This window comes from Panthera pardus, unplaced genomic scaffold (genome assembly GCF_024362965.1).
Source record: "Panthera pardus isolate Hobbes unplaced genomic scaffold, ASM2436296v1 HiC_scaffold_11, whole genome shotgun sequence".
Lineage (NCBI taxonomy): Eukaryota > Metazoa > Chordata > Mammalia > Carnivora > Felidae > Panthera > Panthera pardus.
Genome location: NW_026526666.1, coordinates 3,935,004 through 3,946,131, shown reverse-complemented (window position 1 = coordinate 3,946,131; position 11,128 = coordinate 3,935,004). Strand labels below are relative to the sequence as shown.

Below are 11,128 nucleotides of genomic sequence, written 5' to 3'. Positions count from 1 at the left end.
AATTAATACCATTCTTCTTAAACCCTTCCAAAAAATAGAAAAGGGGGGAATAGTTTCACATTCATTTTACAAGGCCAGCATTACCTGATACCAAAACCAGAAAATGACACCTTAAGAAAAGGAAATTATAGGCCAATATCTTTAATGAGCATAGATGCAAAAATCTTCAACCAAATATTAGCAAACTGAATTCAACAACACATCAAAAGGATCATATACTGTAATCAAGTGGAATTTATTTCAGGGATGTAAGGATGGTTCAATATCCATAGGTCAATTGATGTGATACAACACATTAACAAAATGAAGAATAAAAATTGTATGATCATCCCAATAGATGCAAAAAAAAACAACAACACTTGACAAAATTCAATATTCATTTATGGTAAAAATTCTCAACAAAGTGGGTATAGAGGGAATGTACGTTAGCATAATAAAGGCCATATATGACAAATTCACAGATAACATCATACTTAATGCTGAAAAGCATCAGGAACAAGACACGAATGCCTACTCCACTTCTATCCATCAAAACTTTGGAAGTCCTAGACAGTAATTAGGCAAAAAAGAGAAATAAAAGCCATCCAGATTGGTAAGGAAGATGCAAAGCAGTCACTATTTGCAAATGACATGATATTATGTGTAAGAAACCCTAACAATTCCACCAAAAACCTGTTGGAACTAATAAACAAATTCTGTAAAGTTACAAAATAAAAATCAGTATACAAAAATCTGTTGCATTTCTATACACTATTAATGAACTATCAGAGAAATTAAAAAAACTATCCTGTTTATAACTGCATCAAAAAGAATGAAAATACTTAGGGATCAATTTAGTGAATCAATAAGTGAAAGAACTGTACTCTGAAAATTATAAGACATTGATGAAAAAAATTAAAGAAGACACAAGTAAATGGAAAGATATTCCATGCTCATGAACTGGAAGAATGAATAATTTATAATGTCCATACTACCCACATCAATCTATAGATTCAATGCATCCCTATCAAAATTCCAATGGCATTTTCACAGAAATATATATACATGCACACAATGGAGTAATATTCCGACATAAAAAAGAAGGAAATATTGCCATTTGCAACAATGTGGATGGTTTTTGATGCTAAGTGAAGTCAGGCAAAGAAAAACAAGTACTATATGATCTCACTTATATGTGGAATCTAAAATAAGACAAAAACAAAACAATTCAGAGATACAGGGAACAGATTGTTGGTGGCAAGTGGGGTGGGTGGGTGAAATGAGTAAATGGAGTCAAAAGGTACAAACTTTCAATTATAAAATATATAAGTCCTGGGGATAATGTACAGCATGTTGAATATAGTTAATAATGTTGCATTGTATATTTCAAAGTTTCTAACAGCATAGAACTTAAAAGTTCACATCACAAGAAAAAAATTGTTAACTATATACGGTGACAGACGTGAAATAGACTTATTGTGGTGATTATTTTGCAATATATACAAATATCAAGTCATAATGTCATACACCTGAAACTAATATAATGTTATATGTCAATTATATCTCAACAAAAAATGAGAATTTAAGTATCAACTTTCAATCCAAATACAACATTCAGAAGTTAACACAGTAGGGAGTGTAGTTAAAACTCAAATTTGGGTCTGTGAACATACATATATGATAAAGAGTAGGTTCTGAGCACTCCAACTGAGAAACCATAACAACTTACCACAAATTTAGCAGCTTAAAACAACACAAATTTATTATCTCACAGTTCTGTAGGTCAGAAATCTGGGTACCACATGACTTGGCTGGTTCCTTGACTTAGTGTCTTAAAAAACTGATATCAAGATGTCAGCAGGGCTGTGTTCTTTTCTCAAGATTCTGCAGGAGAATCCCTTTCTAGGGTTATTCTGATCATTGGCAGAATTCAATATGGTTTTAGAATGTAATCCCAGTTTCCTTTCCGGGTGTCCATCCAGAGGTCATTCTCATGCAGGCTGCCTCTACCCCCTAGTTTGTATTCCCTAGTTTCATAGGTAGATTGGATCCCTCAAGCTTTGAGTCTCTCTGACTCTCCCCTCTGCCTCCTCTTTCCTGCTACATCTCGTTTCACTCTAGCTGGAGAAATTTGTCTGCTTTTAGGGGGCTCAAGTGATTAGATTTGGCTGACCCAGACAATCCAGGATAATCTCCCTATATTATAGCCCATAGTCTTAAATTCATTTGCAAAGTCTATTTGGCCATGTAGCATAACATATTCACAGGATCCAAGGATTAGGTCATAGTCATCTGGGGTGGGGGGACGCATTATTTGGCTTACCGTATCAGCGTATTGGTTAAAACCCTCATCCTATCCTTGACCTTTATACTCCAAGAAGACCTTTATACTCCAGAGAAATAAATAATTGTACCCCTGGGAGATCTCTGACATTCTCACCCTTGTTATTCAGTTTCATCTTGGAGAAGACAGAAATAAGCAGATACCAAATATCATCACAAAATCTCAAAGCTGGAATCACTTATTCCAGCCCTCTAATTTTACAGATGAGAAAAATTAATGTTCAGAGACAGGAAGATGCTTTGACTAGTTAGTGATAGAGCTGAATATTGATTCTGGAGCTACAGATCTTTGCCAATATGTGGTTTCATTAATTATATGACTATGCATTTACCTATCTTTTCTTAAGCTTCAGTTTGTTCATCTGAAAAATGGGAATAATAATGATCTTTACTTCTCAAAGATGTTGTAAGAATTAAAGGAGGGGCGCCTGGGTGGCCGAGTTGGTTGAACGTCTGACTTCAGCTCAGGTCATAATCTCACATTTTGTGAGTTTGAGCTCCACATGGGGCTCTGTGCTGACTGACAGCTCAGAGCCTGGAGCCTGCTTCCGATTCTGTGTCTCCCTTTCTCTCTGCCCCTCCCCTGCTTGCACTCTGCCTCTCTGTCTCTTTCTCAAAAGTAAATAAACTTTAAAAAAAAGAATTAAGGGGAATTAGTGTGTGTAAAGTACATAGTACAGTAACTGTACCTGGCACTTAATAAATGCAAGAAATGTGAGCTATCATTACTGTTGTTGTTGTTAATATTATTTTATGAATCAAGGCTGCATCAACATATAGGCACTTTCTCTTGACTGAATTGATTCGATAACTGAGTAATTTAGTTGAAGCAATTGTGAATGTGAGACTTTTATGTTCTATCACTGCTTTTTCAATATGGTTCTTTCTTTCTGCTCGAGTGACTTAAAAACTTAGATAGGTGAGAAAAATCTATACTACCCAAACTGAACCTTTATTTTAAGGTGCTAAAGCAATATGATCACATCCATTCTCTATTTTAGTAAACTTGGTCATGAATGCACTCATAAAACAAATGCTTTGAGTGTCAGTTATAGGCCAGGAGATATTATAGAGGTGAATAAAACAGTCATGATCCTTGTGGTGCCTGGCTTGCTCAGTGGGTAGAGCACAACTCTTGATCTTGGTGTTGTAGGTTCGAGCCACATGGGTATGGAAATTACTTAAAAATAAAATCTTAAAAAAAATGTATTTAAAACAGACATGATCCTTGCTTACTCAGGGCTTATTGGCTGGGGAGAAACTGACATTCAGTGAGTAAATAAATATGTAAATAAAGGTCACTATAAATTCTTTGAAGGAAAATAATAGGATGATATAAGAGATTTTTAAAAACCTATACTAGATTGGAGGTCAGAAGGATTCTCTGAAGAGTGACATTTTAGCTGAGGCCCAAAGAAAGAGAAGGAATCAGCCATGTAGAGAGTGTTCATGTGGTCGGCCTTGGAGACGGAAATAAATACACAGATTTGGAGGAGAGGAAGAGGGAGAAGGAGAGAAGGAGTGAAGGGGAAAGTTTGGCTGAAAAGTTAGATACAGGCAGGTGATAAGGGAAGGGATGGCCTCAAGATGAATCCCAGGTTTCTGACTGGAAGTTAGGGAATATTGTTAGAAGGAGTTTAGAGGCATCAGGTCTAATTTTATCAACCACTTGTCATGTTGCGTGTAGCTTCACATGATATTTGGCTTTTTAATTTCCAGTTTCAGAGGAAATATTGTATAAAAAAGCGTGATAATCAAATCTACCTGCCTCCCTCAAAGGATTCTTGTGAATATCTGTTCAGAAATGTAGTTATAAAAAAAGCAAAAAATGAAAAGAGAAAGGAAAGCAGATACAATCATGAGTATTTGTTTTATGGGAGAGAAATAGGTGAATTTAATTACATATCAGTTGCTTAGAAGTGGAGCTGGTAGAGACGGTGAAATTAAAAGATTAGAGAAGGGAAGTCAATAAATAGAAAACAGCATTTCATTTTTGATGCAAACAGTGTGTCATTTGAGTCAATCTGGAGAAAGATAAGGGGAAATAACATTTTTAAAGGGGAACTTGAAATGGGTGCATTGGCATAATGGAGAGACAGTATGTAGCTCACTGCTCTGTTATTTATTACTTATTTTAATCTCAACCAAAACTCTATAATCCAGACATTATCCCATCTTAAATATGAACAAACTGAGGCTTATAGTAGCTAAGTAAGTTGTTCCAGGTTAACAAGTGACAAAGCTGTGATTTAAACCCATGTCTGTCAAACTCCTAAACCCAACTACTGACACCCGAGGCTGACAAACTTGTTCATAAAGGGCCTGAAACCAGTTTAGGTTTTGTGAGCCATATGGTCTATTTCTCAACTACTCAATTTTGCCATTGTAGCACAAAAGCAGCCATAGATGATACATAAATGAGTGGATGTGGCTGTAAGCCAATAAAATTTTACTTATAGAAGTAAGTTGGTGTGCTGGATTTGGCTGCTGACCACCGGCTCACGTTAAGGAAAAGAGACGGCTTAACAGTTTCTGTGGAAAATGGTGATGCCAGAGCACACAAAGCCTCATTTAAAGACAATCCACAAAGAAAATTATTTCAGATGCAAATAAATGAACTTCCAAGTTTCTTAGAATTCGCAATGGTTATGTCACAGCCTAGCAAACATTTGTTGTTCATGGTAAAGCAGAATGGGAAGACACTAATTAAAATTCTAAAATCATCCAGAAATATCTTACCCAACAGTTCCAAATTTGTCTTTCTCCCAACCTTTTACTGGAGCTACTTACTGACTAGGAAATTGAACAGTGTACAGTGACTTTTTCCTTTGTGTTCCCTTTATCAATTTTTTTTGGGGGGGGGGCAGTAAGAACTAGCCACAGGAGAAAAGGTAAAAAGAGCAGACAGAGGGAGGGTGATCACAGATTTGAGTGTATTGGATTAAATCACTTCTGAGGCTTCTAGATTAGTGGTCTGTCTTAATTAGCCCCCGACAATCCTAAGTTTCACACGGGAAGTGAGATGTTCAATGTATGTATTTTCTATTGGCACCGTAAAAAATGACCACAAACTTAGTGGTTTAAATGCTTGCTTATTATCTCACGGTTCTGTGGGTTAGAAGTCCAGGCACAGCATGGCTCCCATGGGTCCTCTGTCTCACAGAAGTCCAGGCAAAGCACGAGGAGGACTCAAGCTGAAATCAAGGTGTCAGCTGAGCTGGGTTCTTATTTAGAGATTTTGGGGAAGATTCCCCTTCCATGTTTATTCAAGTTATTAGCAAAATTTAGTTTCTTGTGATTTGAGGACCAATGTTACCTCTTCCTTAACATGTTCCCCACTTCATCTTCAAGCCACTGATGACACCTGGAATCCTATTTGTGATTTGAATTTCTGACTTCATTTTCTGCTCTGCTTTTAAGGGTTTGTGTGGTTAGATTAGGCCCACCTGAAAAATCTCCATATATTAAAGTCATGTGAGTAACAACCTTAATCATATCTACAAATCCTTCCTGCCACATAATATAATGTATCCATGTGAGTTACACCGGAAGGCAAAGGTCATGGAGACTATTTCACATGTAGTAAGTTAGAATTTGTTATTGCAGCTACTTTCCAGGAAAGAGGGAGGTTGGGAGGAAAAGTATTTGGGTTCTAATTTAACTCATCAGCTGTTGTTTTTCAATGTGAGTACTGAAGACTGAATTTCCTTCCTTCCTTCTTTCCTTCCTCCTTTCCTTCCTTCCCTCCTTTCTTCTTTCCTTCCTTCCTCCCTCCCTCCCTCCCTTTCTTTCTTCCTTCCTTCCTTTTAACAAAAGTTTTACAGGATACATATAAATTAAAGAGAGAGATAATGGACCTACAGACTAGTAAGGAGGCTAACAGGCTAATAGTTTCTAGTGATTGGCATGACAAGTAAACACAGGGCAAAAGATCACAGCAGAGAGGGGGAATGCAAATATTTCAGTGTCAGAGTATTGAGCTACACTATCTAGAAGAGATGCAATCTCATCCACCAAACAAAGGATGAGTAAAAGTTATTAGCTTTGGGGTACCTGGGTGGCTCAGTCAGTTGAGTGTCCAACTCTTGATTTCAGCTCAGGTCATGATCTCATTGGTCATGGGATCGAGCCCTAAATAGGGCTCCACTGCAGCACAGAGCCTGTCTCTCTCTGCCTCTCACTCTTTCTCTCCCTCAATAAAAAAATAAACACTTTTTTCAAAAGTTAGTTAGCTCTTCCAATGTTTGTCATTGTATTTCATTGTCTTTTTGATTTCTTTCCTAATTTTCATTTCAATTGAGTAAGAACTGAAAGAAATGGAAAATCAAACTGTGGTCACTGTAATTATCATTCCAGGATATCCCAACCATCCTGAATTACAAGGGCTATTTGTCTTGATCTTCTTGATCATTCATCTGATGACTCTTCTGGGAAATGCTTTCACATTCACCGTGATCAAAATCAGTCATTTCCTTCACATTCCACTGTATTCTTAGCAACTTGAGTTTCTTGGACATCTGCTACTTGTCCATCACCATTCTGGTCACGCTAGTGAACTTATTCCAGGAGAAGAAGACCATGTCGTATGAGTGCTACCTTTCCCAGATGTTCCTGTGAACTGTGCTGGGGAAATCTTGTGGCTGCTATGACTTATGAACACGATGTAGCCATTTGCTACCTTCTGCACTATCTGTTTCTCATGATCTAACAGTCTGTGTGCATTGGTTGACTGGAGCTTGGCTGGGTGGACTAGAGAATTCTGTGACATACTCAGTGCTGGCAGTCACATTCATTCTGTGTGGGTTCAACCAGATCAGCTGCTTTCTCTGTGATATCCCACTGCTCCTGGAGCTCTTCTCAGACACTTCTCTCGATGAGTTTGTGATCCATCATGTTGCCAGCACCATCACTGGCTTGAGCCCTTGCCTGTTTACTGCAATGTCTTACATACTTATCTCTGCCATCTTTAGGATTCCTTGAGGACAAAAACAAGGCCTTCTCTATCTGTGCAGCCCACTTCACTGTGGTGGTAGTCTTCTTTGGGATAGCTGACTTCAACTATGACAGCCCAATGTAGGCTACAGCCCAGATATGGACACCCTGGTCTCTGTGCTTTTCTGTGTTGTAATCCCCTTTTTGAACTCCATCATCTACAGCCTATGAAACAAGGAGGTCAAGGGTGCCCTGAGGAAGCTGGCTGGAGAAGGTAGATTCTGTAGTAATAGTAATATTCTGTAGAAATATCAGATTAACATTTTTCATCTGCAGAGTCCTTATTCTTTCTTTCTTTCTTTCTTTCTTTCTTTCTTTCTTTCTCTTTCTTTCTTTCTTTCTTTCTTTCTTTCTTTCTTTCTTTCTTTCTTCTTTCTTTCTTTCATCTTTCTTTTTTTCCTGTTGATAACTTTTACTTGTATAACCTTTTAGTTATTTTATTAAAATACCATGTTTATTAATTTTTAAACCATTTAAAAATTATATGTATTTAAGGTGTACAAGATAATAATTTGATAGACATATACATAGTGAAATAGTTACTATAGTCAAGCTAGTTAACACATCTCCACACATAGTTACCCATTTTTATGTGTGTATGATAAGACCACCTGAAATTCACTGTTAGCATATCTCCAGTATTCAATACCCACAATTCCTAACAAAAATCTAGTACTGAAATTCACTTGCACATGTCCCAAAAGAGATAAGAACCAATCTTCTCATTGTATGCTGGGAAAAGATGATTACCATAACTTTAATGAATACATGAGAGAATTAATTGTTTTCATTTCTAACAGTTTCTATTGAAGCTGTTGCCCTTGAATTCTGTTTGTACTCTGAGGTATCTCAAAACAGCCACTCAGAGAGAGATTACATGGTTATTCCCAAATGGTCAGTCCACAAGCATTTATAAATGTCCATTCTAGAAAAATTAATTCATTGAGAGATCTAAGAAAGATTTTTGACTCTCATATTAGGCAATGAGTATACTCAAGGTAGGTCCTGCAATGGCAGGCCTCCATCATGATGGATGGTAATTGATAGCCTGTTTTACCAGAGAATATCCTTTCCAGTCTGGGAGAGAACCAGAGTAGGGAACAGGAAGCCCTGCCACAAAGTCAGAAATCCAAAGCTTTTGGTGAAAGACAGTGGTAAGTAGTTTATTTACTATCCCAGTTGAGAAAAACTCTGCCCAGTATCAGGATATACTTACTTCTTAAGAGCATACTATAAAATATTGTACATATTTTCATTACTACTTTTATGACCTTTATGTAATGACATATGTGTAATATTATTTTCATGTTGATTAATGTCTGCAATAGTAATAATGAAACCAGAATTAAAATGACCTGAGAAATTATCAACTTAACAGCCTGAGAAGTGCCTACATTCTTTAAGTAAGGTAATATGAGGGGAAAATTTGTTCATGGTAAATAATATATGATGCATAGTATTATTCTTACTCTAATTTTGACAAGCAAGACAGAAAGAAATAATTTTTAGGCAGAAAGCATATTTCCTATGCATCTATTATCATATGATATTAAGGATGCACAAAATATTTATTTAAATAAAATATAATTAAATTTGTATAATTCATATTTGGAAACTTTTTTGTTCACTATGCTAGCAGTTCTCATATTTATATTACAATACAATGTGTGGAGGGTGTCTTGCAAGCAATTTATTAACTATCATAAATCCCTGAAGTTTATGAGTCATAGTGACTGGTCCTGCCCATACTCAAGAAAAGGGGATGATAGTAGACCCATACACCAAGCGTTGGGTTTTGGGGGATCATCTTAGAATTCTGCCTACCATAAATGGTGACCATCTTCCATATTTCCTGTTACTTATGTCTTCCTATAAATGAGTAACCTTTTCATTTGTATCCTGTGTATTGTTACTAACAATCATAGGACTTTTGGACAGAGCTGTGCAGATAGAAAGGATGCTGAGATTGTTTGTAAACTGACTTTTTAAAATGGTCAATATTATATGACATAAACAAAAGGCTAGGATACACACCAAACTGTTCACAGGGGTGCCAGGCAGAATGTGGCATGAAGGTGAAGATATTTCACTTTCATTTGACATGCCTTCGATTCCAGTAAAGTTTTCGGTAAGCATATGCTTTTTTTGAAATTTAAAATCCCACAAAATTTTTAATTTTAAAAATATTAGACCTCCTTGTACATTTCTTTGTAACTCCCCATGAATCTATACATATTTCAAAATAAAAAGTCTTTAAAATGTAAAAGGTAAATATTAAATAAAATTTGGACCTATGTATCTATCTATCCATCTATCTATGTATCTATCTCTAACATACAATTAGACCAGGAAGGCTTTCACTCATGTGGAATGTCACCATCCCAGAGTATGTTCATAAATGTTAAATGGGGATTTTCCCAAGGTACGTAAAAACTAAGGCTACATTGATATATTAAGAGTGATCCAGTCATAGGAATATGAAAATTTCAAGGTCATATTTAAATGCCATATTTTCAGGTATGCAACAACATTGGCAGAACTGTGTAATACTGGGTCTGAAAGGAACTGTACAAGCAACTCAAATGATCTTCACTTGAGACTTGAATCAATTCTCTGCAAGAGACGTAGCAATCTAGACTGCTTGAATATCTCCCACGATGAGGTTTCATTATTCCCCATGTGTTATAAAATTCTTGCATATATAGTCTAAATACAGTTACTAAAACAAAAAGTTGCAAGGCTAAATAAAGTAAAGGTAGAATAGATACCAGACCAATTAAGCACAAGGGGTGAGGAGATTTCAATTCAACATGAATTTGACAATTTGGCCAAGTGGATTACCAAGAAATACTTGAAACGAAGCAAGCAGAGAGATTTGTGAGCAAATATCACATCACTCGTATATTAGTATGGGGGAGTATTGTTCAGTGGTCAAAACAGACTACCAGGATAACCTTTTGAAAGTTTGAGCTTCTGTTTTCTCACTGCGAACAGAGCTAGTAATAGTACTTGCACTTCCAAGTTGTTTTGAGAATTCTTGGGGCAATCATGAAGAGTGCCTGGTTCATAGGACATGTTCAACTAGCACGTTGAACACAGTGGGAGGCATAGCGATGATATTAACAATATGTACAAGAGGATAAGAAAAAACTGTGCCCTACTTTGAGGTGGTCTTGGTTAGATGATCTCAAATTTGGTAGGAAAGTTTCCAAAGCTGAACAGATGAGAACAGGGCCATCTTTTCATTATCACCATAGTTTGAGATGAAAGGGGTTTCCATCCAACTCACCTGATGTAAATACACATAACTGGCATACACATTAAAGTTTGAGAAGCATTTGCCTATTTAATGACTTCTGAATATTTCATCTGGTCTTACATGCCCGTATGATGGGGAAGGGTACAAACAGAAATCTGGGCAAATCAAAAATAGCTTATATTTCATAGCAATAAATTAACTTTGCCACAATCATCTCAAATATTCTGGACTTTCTTTTATAAAAATTATCCTGAGTACTCTTACTAATCTGTGTGTGTGTGTGTGTGTGTGTGTGGTGTGAATTTACTGGGCAATGTGAAAATTATATTTAAAAATTTTAATTATTGCTTTGCATTACTGGAAATATAAATAGATGTTTTCCTTATGTGCTCTAAGGGTTTTCACAATCACACTAATTACCCTGGTTTATATTGTACTCATTTTGTTTCCCTGAAAGAAATAAACCCCTAAGGTTGGTCAGCAAAACATTTCATAAGTGCTAACTGTTCTTACCTAATGTGTGTCTCTACTCATTATTTAGTTTGGAAAATCCTA

At 36.3% G+C, this 11,128-nt stretch overlaps 1 pseudogene; it reads left to right on the top strand.

Annotated features, from left to right (window-relative positions):
- The first annotated feature begins 6,638 nt into the window (after positions 1–6,638).
- Positions 6,639–7,560, top strand: LOC109259135 (olfactory receptor 5V1-like; annotated as a pseudogene).
- Positions 7,561–11,128: the final 3,568 nt, after the last annotated feature.